The 13,429-nt window shown below is 27.4% G+C and overlaps 1 long non-coding RNA gene across 1 annotated transcript in view; it reads right to left on the reverse strand.

Annotated features, from left to right (window-relative positions):
• Nucleotides 1-13,429, reverse strand: part of LOC112604318 — a 149,360-nt gene that overhangs the window by 77,166 nt on the left and 58,765 nt on the right. The window contains exon 3 of the long non-coding RNA XR_003115217.1: nt 3,867-3,890. This is a non-coding gene — a long non-coding RNA (uncharacterized LOC112604318). The remainder of the gene's footprint in view (nt 1-3,866; nt 3,891-13,429) is intronic.

The raw sequence follows: 13,429 nt of genomic DNA on the forward strand, positions 1-13,429 counted from the left end.
CTAATGTGAGTTTGTAGTGCCGCGTGCACTGTGTGCGGAAGAAAAGCAGTTTGGTTGTTGACAGGGTTCATTCTTTTGTTATCCCTGTTAAAAGTGATCTCTCTCTCTTTCCCTCTCTCTCTCACTCTCTCTCTCTCTCTCTATAACTGGCTAGGCCTTGGTAAAGTCGGAGTATTATTTTATATTATAATATAATTTATATACACACATATTCAACAGAGTGATTAATCAAAAACATGTTCAGCATTATTATATCCTTTAATAATGCATGTGTTCAAATACTAACTTTTAAAATATTTAAATATACTTAAAGACAATTTTATTTGTTTTATATAATAATAAAATTAAGGACTGTGACGACATAAACTTGTTTTTTTTTTTTTAAAATAAGAATCATTACACTTTTTGTGTAAGTTTTGTTTGTTAGTCAGACGACTTTTGTACGTGTAGTACATGGCTAAATTAAAACTTGATTTATGGAGGATTTTAAGTTAATTAATTTTGTGCACTGAAAATAATAGGTCTACGATAATATGGGTTTGAAAGATATAGTTGTTATGGTGAAACATTTTAGTAATCCATATCTCATAGTATGTTAAATATCTTCCCAGTATAATACTAAATAAAATATTACATCTATTTTATATTTTTTGCAAAAACATTTTTAAGGACTACTATTTTTAATATTATATTTCATATAATAATTAACAGACTACTTGTTCTTATTTTGATTTAGATATTTAACTTAAAACGTTCAATAAAATCATCTGCACTTAAAGTTATAAAAATATTTTTTATTTGATAAAAAAATGAGTACCATTACAGATCAACAGAACATACCTAAATTACTTATAGAAACTAAATACATAGAAATATTATCATTCTCAAGTATTCTTAAAATATTATCAAAAATCAAAATTTGAACAAAGTCATTAATAAAATAATAAGAATGAAGATGATATTGTTTGGTGAATCATTCTGTATATGTATATTTATTATATAATGTGTTAAACACGCAGTAGTTGACCAAGAGAAATTGATCATAGAGTTGGTCCCTTTTTTCCTCTTTTATAAAATATTTACCAAGAGAGTACAATAATATAAATATTGTATATTATATATATGCAGTAAATAAATAGGTTAAATAAGCGAAGTGATCTTTTTTAATGGAAGATACTCGTTGTTTCTGTTTTTTTTTTCAAAATGTTTATAATTTTTATATTTTTATTTTTTCATGATGTAATGAGATTTAATTACATTATATATATATATAAATACAACAAAATTATTAGTTTTTTTTTCTAACACATTGACGGGTACTTGTCATTTATCTAAATTGTCTTAACCTGCTTTTAGAACGCACTTTTTTATTACTACTATAGTAATAACCAAGTTGGTTAATAGAAAATTGTATAATTTGTTGGTATTTTTTCCACAAAAATGTGTTAGAGCCCAATTATCTAAGTAAACACGATGTGGCAGTCTGATGTCTACTTTAATTTGATACCATTAGAATTAGTACTATTATAACTGTACTGTCTTAATATGAAATTTTTCATATTACTGCTATAGCAGTCATGCCATCCTATATCAAAATTATATATTATTGCTATAGCAGTAGTGTCCGTCAATGTAACTAATCATATTTTTAACTTCATTTTTACTTTATGTTATTAAAAGCATTCTACATTTAGAAATTCACTGAAAGGAGTATTTCCGAAAATTCAGAGAAAATATTGAAAATAAATTGTATTAGTCTAGAAAAAAATCATCACCTTATTATCATTATAAACATATAATATATGTATACTTATGTGTATTTTACGCTCGTTAAGCGTAATATTCGTCTCTGGAGTTATACGCACATGGCACATGTGACGGAAATTAAGGAAATTATGTGTAAATATTTCAGTGAGTTCATAGCAATTTATACACGTACAGTTATGCAATATTAGAAATGATCACCATTATCATAAAGCTTAACCAAGGAATATAATTTTTTTTAAGGTCTGTGACTTTTGATTTGGCTATATGTATATACATAATAAATTATTCATACTTTTAATTGAGACAATGAGATCGCTGAAATTTACTGCGAACGAAATGATCATATAAATATATTTTATATTCCGCAGTTGTTCTTCTACTTTCTCTTCAGAATAATAATAATAATAATAATAATAACCTTATAATAGCTTATACGAAACATTCGTGCGACAAATAATCGAAAAATAAAGACAAAATGTTTGAAAATAGATCATTTTCGTGTATTGGTGTACGCATGTGTGCTTTACATTATTATTATTATTATAGTCACAATCACTTGGATTGCGTTCGAAAGTACTTAACGATGCGTGTTATTTTATCTAAATGGTTATTACTTATTGTTTAAAAAGTCAGAAAGTAATGTGTTTTGGTATCGATGTTTATTGTTTTATATCGAAAGAATAAAATATTTTGTATTTCGTATACAATTTTTGAGCATTAAATCAAAAGTGAATATTCAATATCATATTATAGACCAAAGTATAGTGTAGACGATTAACGTAATGATTTCAATGACACCACTACGTTGATCTATAGTAGTTTTGTAACAGCTAGACATCGAGAGGCAACAGTATTTGGTTTATTTCATAGATAGATAAAAAACATATGTATATTATAATACATTGTGTATAATATTAAGTGTTTATATTATTGTATATATTGACGACAGTAATAGTTGACATAATTGTATGGTCGCATACATGAGGTTATATCAGTTAAGGCTGTGTGTTAATGGTTAATGTATACTGTTTTTTGAATGTGAATTTTTCGTTGATATACAGAATTAATATAACAGACCGATTCCTGGAAAATTATATAAATATTTATCTGAACAGAATATCTCATTCGTGGTGATATTGGAAAAAGAATAATTTCTTAGATCCTAATACTATAATGTTTGGTCGCAAAGGTCGAATTTGACGACAGCTTTTAAACCGTCATTCAGTTACTCTCTCTGAGTCTCAAATGCGCACACCGTGTGATGTACAATTTTCAATGAAGTATGCAATATAATATTATGTTGCTATGTTTGTAATAATATTATTATTATATTCATTGGCTGGTGCAGTGCATAGACAATTTCCGTACGTCGATGTGTGATTAGTCTAACATGTTTCTTTTCAGTTATCCATTATAATCTCTCTTTTTTATTTTCCGAGCATGGTTTGATTGCAATAATTAATATTCCTTAATATTAACTTACTCTATTTTATAATCCTTCTTATATTATATGTAATATAAAATATGTGTCGTATCTATGTTTGTATTGCTATTGTATGATATAGTATTATAAATTGCCATTCATTAATTTATATTTAGTTAAGAGTAGAAAGGTTCAATAAAAATCAAAATCTTATTGATTGGTTTTATATTCTCTTTAAATAGTCTATGTTTATTATAATATTTCTAACAACCATTGCCAATAAACTATAGTGACGTTTAAGTTGTAAATATACTTGACCGTAGACGTTTTGCTGTCAAACATTACGAACTTATTGTTATCGTGTAATAGAAATAATTTGTTCCGTGTTTGTATATTGGGGATTGGATTGCTTCACAAACTTTTGAATTAGTTTTACGATCAATTAAGAAGAAGACTTATAACATAAATATACATATATTTATATTTTGATATATTATGATATAAATATATGTAATTGAGTTATAATATATAAATTTATAACATTAGTTTTATAAATGTTTTCTATATTTTAGAAAAATAATTTTACTTCTTATTCTTTATAGTGTATGTTATAGAAATTTCATATTACATCATAAAATAATAATAAAAAACGTTTCTAAAATAAATATTGACTCACTGAAATTGCTTTTGTCGGCTTGTCCTGAAAAAAAAAAAAAAACAAGATATACTTTATTAATGTACCCTTAAAGTCTAACTGATCAAACTCACAAAATCTCATATAATTATGTTTTTATTATTATTATTTTTTTACTTTCGATACAATAACAAAAGGAATTATTAGTTTTCGCCTATATTGTGATAGTTTATTTGTTCAGAGATACGCACATAGTACTTTTCTTTTATTTTATGTTTAGAAAAACACAAATACCGTAAATATGAGTTTTATAATCTTTCCAAAATGAAAATTATTATAAATCCAATAAATATTAGTTTTTATCCAACTTTCATAAGACAGGGTTTTATAATTTTTAGTTTAATTATAGTTGTAGTGAAGTAGATATTTTGTTTTATATGCGTATTACGGGAATAAAATATTAAAAAGTATCAACTTATATTTACTGTGCCTGAAAAAAATATTATTTTTCAAGTTCTAATAAATTTGTACATACGATAGGTACATCCATATTTTAGGTGATTCTTAATTACTAGCTCGTTTATTATAAACTATAATGCGATCATTATAATAAATTCACTTCTTAAAAATTATATTTTATTTAACGTACTAAATAGTTGTTTCATTATTTATGTATTTTGAAAGTCACATATTACAATGATAAAATATTATGATATATTTATTTAGTCTTAAACATATTTTTTTATAGAATATTTTAACTTATAATAAATTTAATTTTAAGTTTGAAGTCATTATGACATTATGAAGTTTCATAATAATTATAAACATTTTACTATTTTTAAGGGAAATTGAAAATTTTAAAGGAATCTATTTTAATATAATTTCTACGTTTCAGGAATTATTCTACGCTAGTTTGTTAATCAGTCGGATATTTGAAAGTATAATTTCAACATTTATGTTTATATTGTTATATTTAAAGTGTAGTGAAATGAAACGATTTTGGCATAATTAACTGGAAAAACGAAAAACTATTCATAATTAAATGTATACAAAATAAATTATCTCGGTGTAAAATTGAATTACAGTGTTCTAGTATTATGCTATACTTTGATCTTTTTTCTCACTAAATGAGAATATATCATGTGTACCTAAGAATAATGCACGTTACAGCAATATCTTCTATTTAAAAAAAGTTGAGGGTTTAAATTCAATTGATTTGTTTGAATTCATCGTAAATTTATTAATATGATAAATAGAATTGAAAAACTTTGTTATTATATGACTTAATATATGATTTAAATGTAAATAATTGTGTTTAAAGAGTTGTAATATTAATTTTCTGTTTTTAAAAATAAATAATAATAAAAATAATATCTCTATGGTTTTTTTTTTTTTTAAAATACTGTTACATCATGTAAGTCATATTAAAATATAGTGATGTATCTTACCATTGATTTATCGTTTATTTTAAACATTTAATTTGTGTTATCATTTTCAATATTTTTGTAAATAAATTAGAATTTTGTCATAATTTTGATTTCCAAATAGATATTTTATAACTCAGTAATTTTAGCTGAAATTGATTAAAACCTTTAATATGATAGTTGAAATAACAAACTAAGTTAAACGATCAAAGTTTTAAAATTTTAGAAACTTAAACTATACTATATTTTAACTACCTATTGTGAAAATATGACAAAACATTGTTTTTTTGAATATAGTTTTTATAATGAAAAATAAAATATAATTATAATATTATTTTTTAACGTATAGTAATCAAATTATAAACTTGCTACTAATTAAAATAACTAACGACTTAACTAAATACAGTCGAGTCGCGTTAACTCGAAATTGAAGGGGAATAAAAATACACTTTGAGATACGTATCATTTGAGATTCTGAACTTGAATTTATCAAAATTAAATCAAAACTTCAAGTTATGTAATAAAATGTAATAAAGTATAATAATTTTCGATAAATATATGTAAATAAATATTAGACTTATACAAAAACTAAAATAGATATAATGGTGTTATAAATATGTTTATATATGTATTATTTATTAGATAAGTAGAAAAATTATTTGTCATTAATTTTTGAATTTTCGCCTGTTTATTGATAAAATCTTTTAATTTTCCTATGGCTTCGAATATAGAAGTTAAATGATTTAATTTTTGTTTTTGAGACATGTTTAAAAACATACATAAATACTCACAATAGACATGACAGATAAGAAACATACTAACCGTGCATACATACTGTTATTGTGCATGCGTTAATAATCAGTTTCTATCTACTCGTTTAATCTTCAAGTAGATAAAACAAAATTGAAAATATTATGAAATACCTAGATACCCAGATACCACAGAAAAAATAATATACTTCGATTAACTAATTGTTGTTTTACAATAAGTGTATGTGATGGAGGTGACATGGCTTGAGTGGCCGGAGATAAGAAGCCACCCATTGGAGGCACTTAAGGTTATGATTTTAGGCTACGATTTTAATGTGCTAACAAGAGAGAGTGAGATTATAAAATTAAGGGAAGGCAGAGGTATATACAATTTTAGATAAGTAGGTCATGATACCAGGTACGTTTAAAACGTCTTCTGGGGTTACCAAGAATAGTGTTGGTGGATAGCTCGGAAATCAGGGGATTACGATGGCTGTGGAATTTGGAGTGTGTGCGTTTGTAGAAAGTTTTTTGCGACATTTTGGACTGTTGTAATGGCTAGATCTCTATGTAGATTGTCACAAAATAGGGAGCTTTGGTTATTTGGCGGAGAAATTTAGATTGGAAGATTTGAATTTTGTTCAAGTTGGACTTTTTGGCTGCACCCCAGAGTTGGATACCGTATGTCCAGATCGGTTTGAGTAAGAGTTTGTATAATAGTAGCTTGTTTTTTAAGTTAATGTGTTATGATATGAGGAGATAACGTTATTGACGAGAGCGATTATTTAAGGCAAGTCTTTTGTTGTGGGTGTGAGTTGCCCAAGTTAGCCTGCGGTCTAAATGTAGACCTAGGTATCGGACATTTTGGGCGGTTGGGTGAGGTATATTGTTGAGGTAGTTGAGAGAGCAGATTATTTTCCTTAGTGTCGTACTGTGGATGGATTTTGTTTCATTAATTTTTATTCCCCAGTCTTTATACCAGGTTGATAAGAGGTTGAGATGATTTTTCACGAGGTTTGAGGCTATTTCGAGGTCGGAATAGATCGATAGAAGCGCTTTGTCGTCGGAAATGTCACCAGTTGTAAGTGTAGGGAGTGGTAGGTTGATCTGAGGTGAATAAATTGAAGAGTAGACGTGCTGTTACAGAACCTTGAGGTACTCCTATGTAGATTGGTGATACTTCGGATAAGGAGAAGCCAGATTGAACGGTAAAATGTCTGTTTTCTAAATAGGATTTAAATGATAGAAAATAGTATGGTGGAAGAATAGATTTGAGTTTGAAGAGTAAAATTTCATGCCATACTCTGTCGAATGCCTGTGATACGTCAAAGAAGGCAGATGTGCAAATAAGCTTTTTTCAAGAGTGTACGATATTTTATCCACTAGACGATGGACTTGGTGTATTGTAGAGTGGTTATGACGAAATCCAAATTGGGTATTCGGTATGCTAGTTTCAATGATAGAAAGGATGCGTTTTAGGATAATTCGTTCAAACATTTTTGAAAATAGTGGTAGAAGACTAATGGGCCTGTATGATTCGGGAGAGTCGGGGGGTTTAACAGGTTTGGGGATCATAATGATGATTGTGAATTACTAAATAACGGGGAAGTATGATAGTCTAAGTATAGAGTTAAAAATGTATGTTAAGAGAAGTAAGGTTTTTTTTTTGGGAAGATATGTAGCTACCTCAACTGTGATTAGGTCATAGCCTGGGCTTTTGTGACGAGGGGAGTTTCTTATTGCATATTCAACGTCGCTAGGTCAAATATATTTAGATGGGAGAGTCATGGGTAGAGGGTGGGAGAGAGAATGGTTTACTTTTTCGATTTGAGAAGGAGTAAGAATATTGTTGTGAGGTTGAAAGGTAGAATAGAGATGATGTCGAAATATATTGGTTTTATCTAGATCAGTGACGGCCCAAGTACCATCGGTTTTTTTTAGTGGAGGAACAGATTGTTCTGTTCGAAGGATTTTCCTTGTTGTTTGTCAAAGTGAGTTGTCGGTAAACGTAGACGAGAGGGAGACGAGACGTTTGGTGAAATTGTCTGATTTAATAGAGGCTAGAAGTCTTTTAAGTTTATTAGATAAATGGCTAAGTTTGCGTTTGTCCGAGGGATGAATATTTTCTTTTAAATTAAAAAAAATCGGTACAAAGTAAAGCCTATAGTATCTGTACTAAAAAAGTCGTATTATTTATTAAACACATTGTTATTTATTTCAAACACATTATTGTATTGCTGAACTAAAAGCTATTTTCTACTAAGTTATTATTTTACGAAAAGTATTATTTTGCTTTTCTTTTGTATATTGCGTTACAATTTTTAAGTTTTATGCAAGTGACAAACAATTTATTAAAACCCTCTTTTTGGAAAAAATCAATTACTTATATTTGAGATTAAAATGTAGAAATAGCAAATATTGTCGTGCATAAAGAAAAACAATATTCGAAATTAATATCATGTTTCTTTAATTTATGCTAAAATATTATCAGGTGTGGTTTTGACTTTGTACATAAGTGGAGATTAATAATGCCTTTATCATGTATTGGATAGGTCGAGTTTCACAATTAAATACGATTAATATTTAATGTAATCATGATGAAAATATATCTCTAGAGTATTACAGACGTGAAATTCTAAGTCTTGAGTGTCAAAATTGAAGTTAAATGTGTGTGATTAATACCGACAGATGACAGCAGGGAATGCATGCTATATTATATGGTAATACATTGCGTATTAGTGTTTGCGAAATAATACAACGCACCGTGCATAAATTGGGCTTTGTTTATGGATGGGTTAGTCAAGAACTGCACAATATTCAATCTTAAATGAAACTTGCGTTTGTAGATTCGTCGGTATATTAAAATGATCATAAACGTATTTATTTTAATATGATAGAGTTCAAAAAAAAAAAAAAAAAATAAAACTCGGCTACATTTATTAATAATTATTTTCTCTACATTGGCATTATTGAAAAGAGAACAGCTGTTATACAAATGTTTGATATTGTGTTCAATGTTTGTTTCGTTTATTTTCAACAGCATTTAGGTCATTTACCATAATACTAGAATAGTTTATTTTCATTGATACAGTGTGTTTTGCAAATAAATGGTTTAATGAAGAATACAATTATTGTAACAGTTAATCGATAAATATAATATAATATGTGTCAAATCCTCTAAAAATATCAATCGAGATCGATCGCAATGATGGTATGCCAACAAGAAAATACCAAAGCACAAAAGCTAACTGTATATACTTTGTATAGCAATGATGGAAATATATATATATATATATATGAGTTTAAACAGTAAATATCATAACAATACTTATACATACATACACACACATAGACCGTCAAACGTCAACGCGTTTATTGTCCACCAGCCGAGACCGTCCGGAGAGGACTTGACGTGTGATGAATGATATGCTATCGTGAAATAATAATATTAACAATTTATATAAAGGCTCGTTCGCGCAAACGTGTGGCGGCCACGTCGGGACCGGATATATAATATGAAGTTTAGTAATAAAGACTCCCCAAAGACGTGTCAGTCACGTCACGTCACATCGTTGTGATATCTTATATCCCGCGGGACTGAAAGGAACGGAAACACGCCGTTACGAAAAAGTCGACAACGATGGAGCCGACAGACCGGGCTGGGCCAGGCCATGTATTTGGGGTGAGGGAGGGGGGCGATCGCGACAAAGGGAAAAGATGGGGGTGGTGGATTATTAATACGTAACGTGGTCCCGAAAATAAAGTGTAAGCCAGGGTCCGCCGGTGGTGTAATAATATTATATAGACGCGACTTGTGCACCAACGACGGTTTTTGACGAGACGATAATAAAGAACTTGAAAATTTTAAAAACGGCCTCAGACGATCGGTTTTCACGGGCTTTGCTTCATTTAATCGTGGCGTCGTCGACGTTTCAATTGCTTCAACTAACTTGGCTAAAGACTTTACGATTTTCATGGAGATTAATTTCGGATATTTTGCGGTGACCATATTATCATCGATGCTGTATGACATATAATAATATACCGTACATAAATATTAGTACCGTGGTCTACGGAGCAAATAAAGCACTTATAAAAAGCCTTATTATGATGTCTTGTGTTTAAATTATTGGGTATATCGGCTAGTCTAGTGTTTAACTTTTTTTTTTTATAGACAACGTGAGTCGTTTCACAAATCGATCAAAGTTTATTTTTTCAAAAAACTTTTTAGAACACGATTTTTATGGGATGTTTACTTTACTTATCAAATAAACGCCACGGTCTGGTTGTTATCCCGATACTAATTACCTAGGTAGTTGTTAATCTTACAATTTGGCGTAGATTTAAGTACAGCAGACAACTTGCATGTTATATAAGATATGGGTGTAACAGTTATTTTTAGATAATATATATATCTATATTTGATGTAGGTATGCATATTTCTAGATTATTAACGAATTGCCAATTCAAAAATAGCTAAGATATAATAAACGTATATTAAATAATTTAGAACTGTTTTATTCACTCTTGTTCAATCGGTTAATATGTGTGAACAAATATCTTTAGTTATTTCATAGTTATATTGTTTAGATTTGGTTTGGTTTGAATCGAGTATAAAAATAGTAAAATAAAATCCTGTGCGGTGATATATAAAATTCCAACAAATTTCAGCTCGAAACAAGAAGTAAAAACCTTTAAAAATCGATTCATCGTTTACAAATAATATAGGCATGTTTAAATGTGTACTTTTTAAATTATAAAGTTTTTAACATACGTGGTAAGAAAAATGCGTGCAAGAAACAGCGTTATTATTCTCCATTATGGATATTTAATCAGAAAATTTACCGGCTAGACAACGGAACAGTCCGACATCAGTTGACTGACGGTCGTGTAAATAATAATTAGGTACCTGCCACAGTTTGCGTGATAACGTTTAAGAAAACAGATAACTGCTGACGGTAGGTTTGACTTTCGAAAGTCATTTGCATAGGTGTAGAAATACGTATTAGTGTATTACATCCCCGATATTATATATTACATATGAGTCTGACACTAATACCAACTAACGTGTGTTTGAGTGTGTTTAAATCTTTAGATTTTATACGAGAAAGTTACATATTCAACTTCAAAATTTAATTAAGTTCATATACAGATACAGATACACACATACATATAATATTTAACTATAACATAATTCAATATTTTTTGCAGGTGGTGAATTTAATTAAACGTTAAAAATTAGTCGTTCTTAGATTGCTAAATTTTTAAGGTTTTTCACCGAACTTAAATTTTATCTACAGTTGTAGAAAAAAACAACCAAGTCAAAAATGTTCTATGTTCGTGAATAGTCAAAGAAGAACTAAGATATTTGGAAATGTTATTACGCCAATAAAATTATATAAAAGATACTTTGAGAACATTTCAAATATTTTCATTTATTCATTTTTTAATTAAAACAAAATAAAAAATTGATTTTTTTTTAAACTGGAATTATGTAAATATTCATATTTATTTTTAAGTTTTTTCCGATTGTTTTGAGGAATACTTTGAAAAGTTTTAATTCTCTACCAAAAACCACACTGAATATTAATGATAAGAAGAATTGCTTCTGCAATAAAACGTGTCGTCTACCATAAAAAAGTTATTTTTTTAATAGATCATTGTAAAACTAATATATTATTATTCTACTCTGAATCTAAAATCTAAAATTTCTCTATTGTTTTTTTTTTCTTGTGTAAATAATGATTTTTAATGTGGATTTAATATTTTACGGGATAAAATCAATTCCTTTTTCATTTAAATACTTTTATTATCAAAAGATTATTATTATTTTTTTAAAAACAATTTTATAAGTAGATGGACAGACACTATTGTTTTATATCTTACTTTATACAACGATTTTCCAAGATTAATAAAATGATAATTTTAATTAAAATAAATGTTAAATCTATTATGTAAGCATCTAATAGTATGTTAGATAATGTTAAATAATTTTTGTGAAAATTTCTGATTCCATAAAAAATATATAATATGCTATTTAATTATCAAAATAAAGAATGATTGTATCTTACAATTATTATTTGATACAATCGTAAAAACTAGAAATTTACAAAAAAAAAATTAAAAAAGCAGGTTACCACAAAATAGAAGTAGGTACTTGTGGTTTTTTTTCTTTAATAGTATTGGAATTCGATTTTACGTTCTGCTAACAAACAAAAAAAAGAAGATCGTTCACCAACGTTAGAATGTATTAAAGATATAACTAGCATAATGTTATTCACGCTCGCTTCGATGTAAATCTAAGAATATGTTAGTGCTGAGTTATGTACAAAGTCAAATGGCTGGGCGAAGACTATTATTACAATTTCATATTATTTGTTTTAAAGAAAAATCAATGGTTAAATTTGTTTGACAAGCGTTATATGACGTAAACAACGTATTTGAGTGAATATTTTTAAAACGAAACCAATGATGATGAGGTATTTTTAACTTATATACTCGTATGATTAAATTTACTTGACAAAAAAATTAATATAAATAACCACTTAGAATTAAAACGAATAGTCCCATAAAAATGCTTGTGCGTTTAAGAATAGAAAAATAGAGAAAAACAAGATAAAATAAATTGGTTATGTCACTTTCTTGAAGACATTAAAATTGAAAAAAAAACGAAATAAATTATAGATAATAAGCAAAATATTATAATATAAAAGATGAAAATGTTTTTTTTATTTTATGCATATTACGACGTATGAATAATAATTTATACTACTTTTATCAATAGAAAATGAAAAATTCGTTACGTGATTAATTTTTTTCAAAAAAGCATCATATTTTTGTTATTATATCGACGGTTATATGCCGGACGAAATCCGTTGCAGACATAGCCATTGATGCGCGCAACCGTCATATAGTGAAATACAGACCTGATGACATACTGTGATAAAAAAAAATGTTCATGACATATTATCAACACAAAGCGAAAAATTTTTCCTACTCAAACAAATTTTAGTGAAAAAAAAATTAATGAAAAAAAGTGGTTTTTTGAACAACAAATTTCCAAATTATATTATAACAGTGTAAAAAGGTATCTCCTCAATTCAAAATGATGATATTATTATATTTGCACACAAAAAGAATTTGTCGACAAATACAAGCTAAATGTGTTTTTATATATTAATTAAAGAAAAAAAATCGAGATCAAAGTATTTTAATTGTATTTTGCAATTATTTTTTTTAAATCCTTAAAAAATAATAGACGTAATTCTCAAAGCTTTTATAGATGGTAAAGTTACTATATAAATTTATTTATTTATTGGGATATAAAAATTAAATTTTTAACTATTTAATATAAATAATATCAAATTCAAATTTATTTTAGTCGTTAGTTATATTAATCTATTTAACAATATTAAACCTAGGTATAGATATA

The sequence above is a fragment of the Melanaphis sacchari genome, unplaced genomic scaffold (genome assembly GCF_002803265.2).
Source record: "Melanaphis sacchari strain LSU unplaced genomic scaffold, SCAv2.0 Contig11_pilon_pilon, whole genome shotgun sequence".
NCBI lineage: Eukaryota > Metazoa > Arthropoda > Insecta > Hemiptera > Aphididae > Melanaphis > Melanaphis sacchari.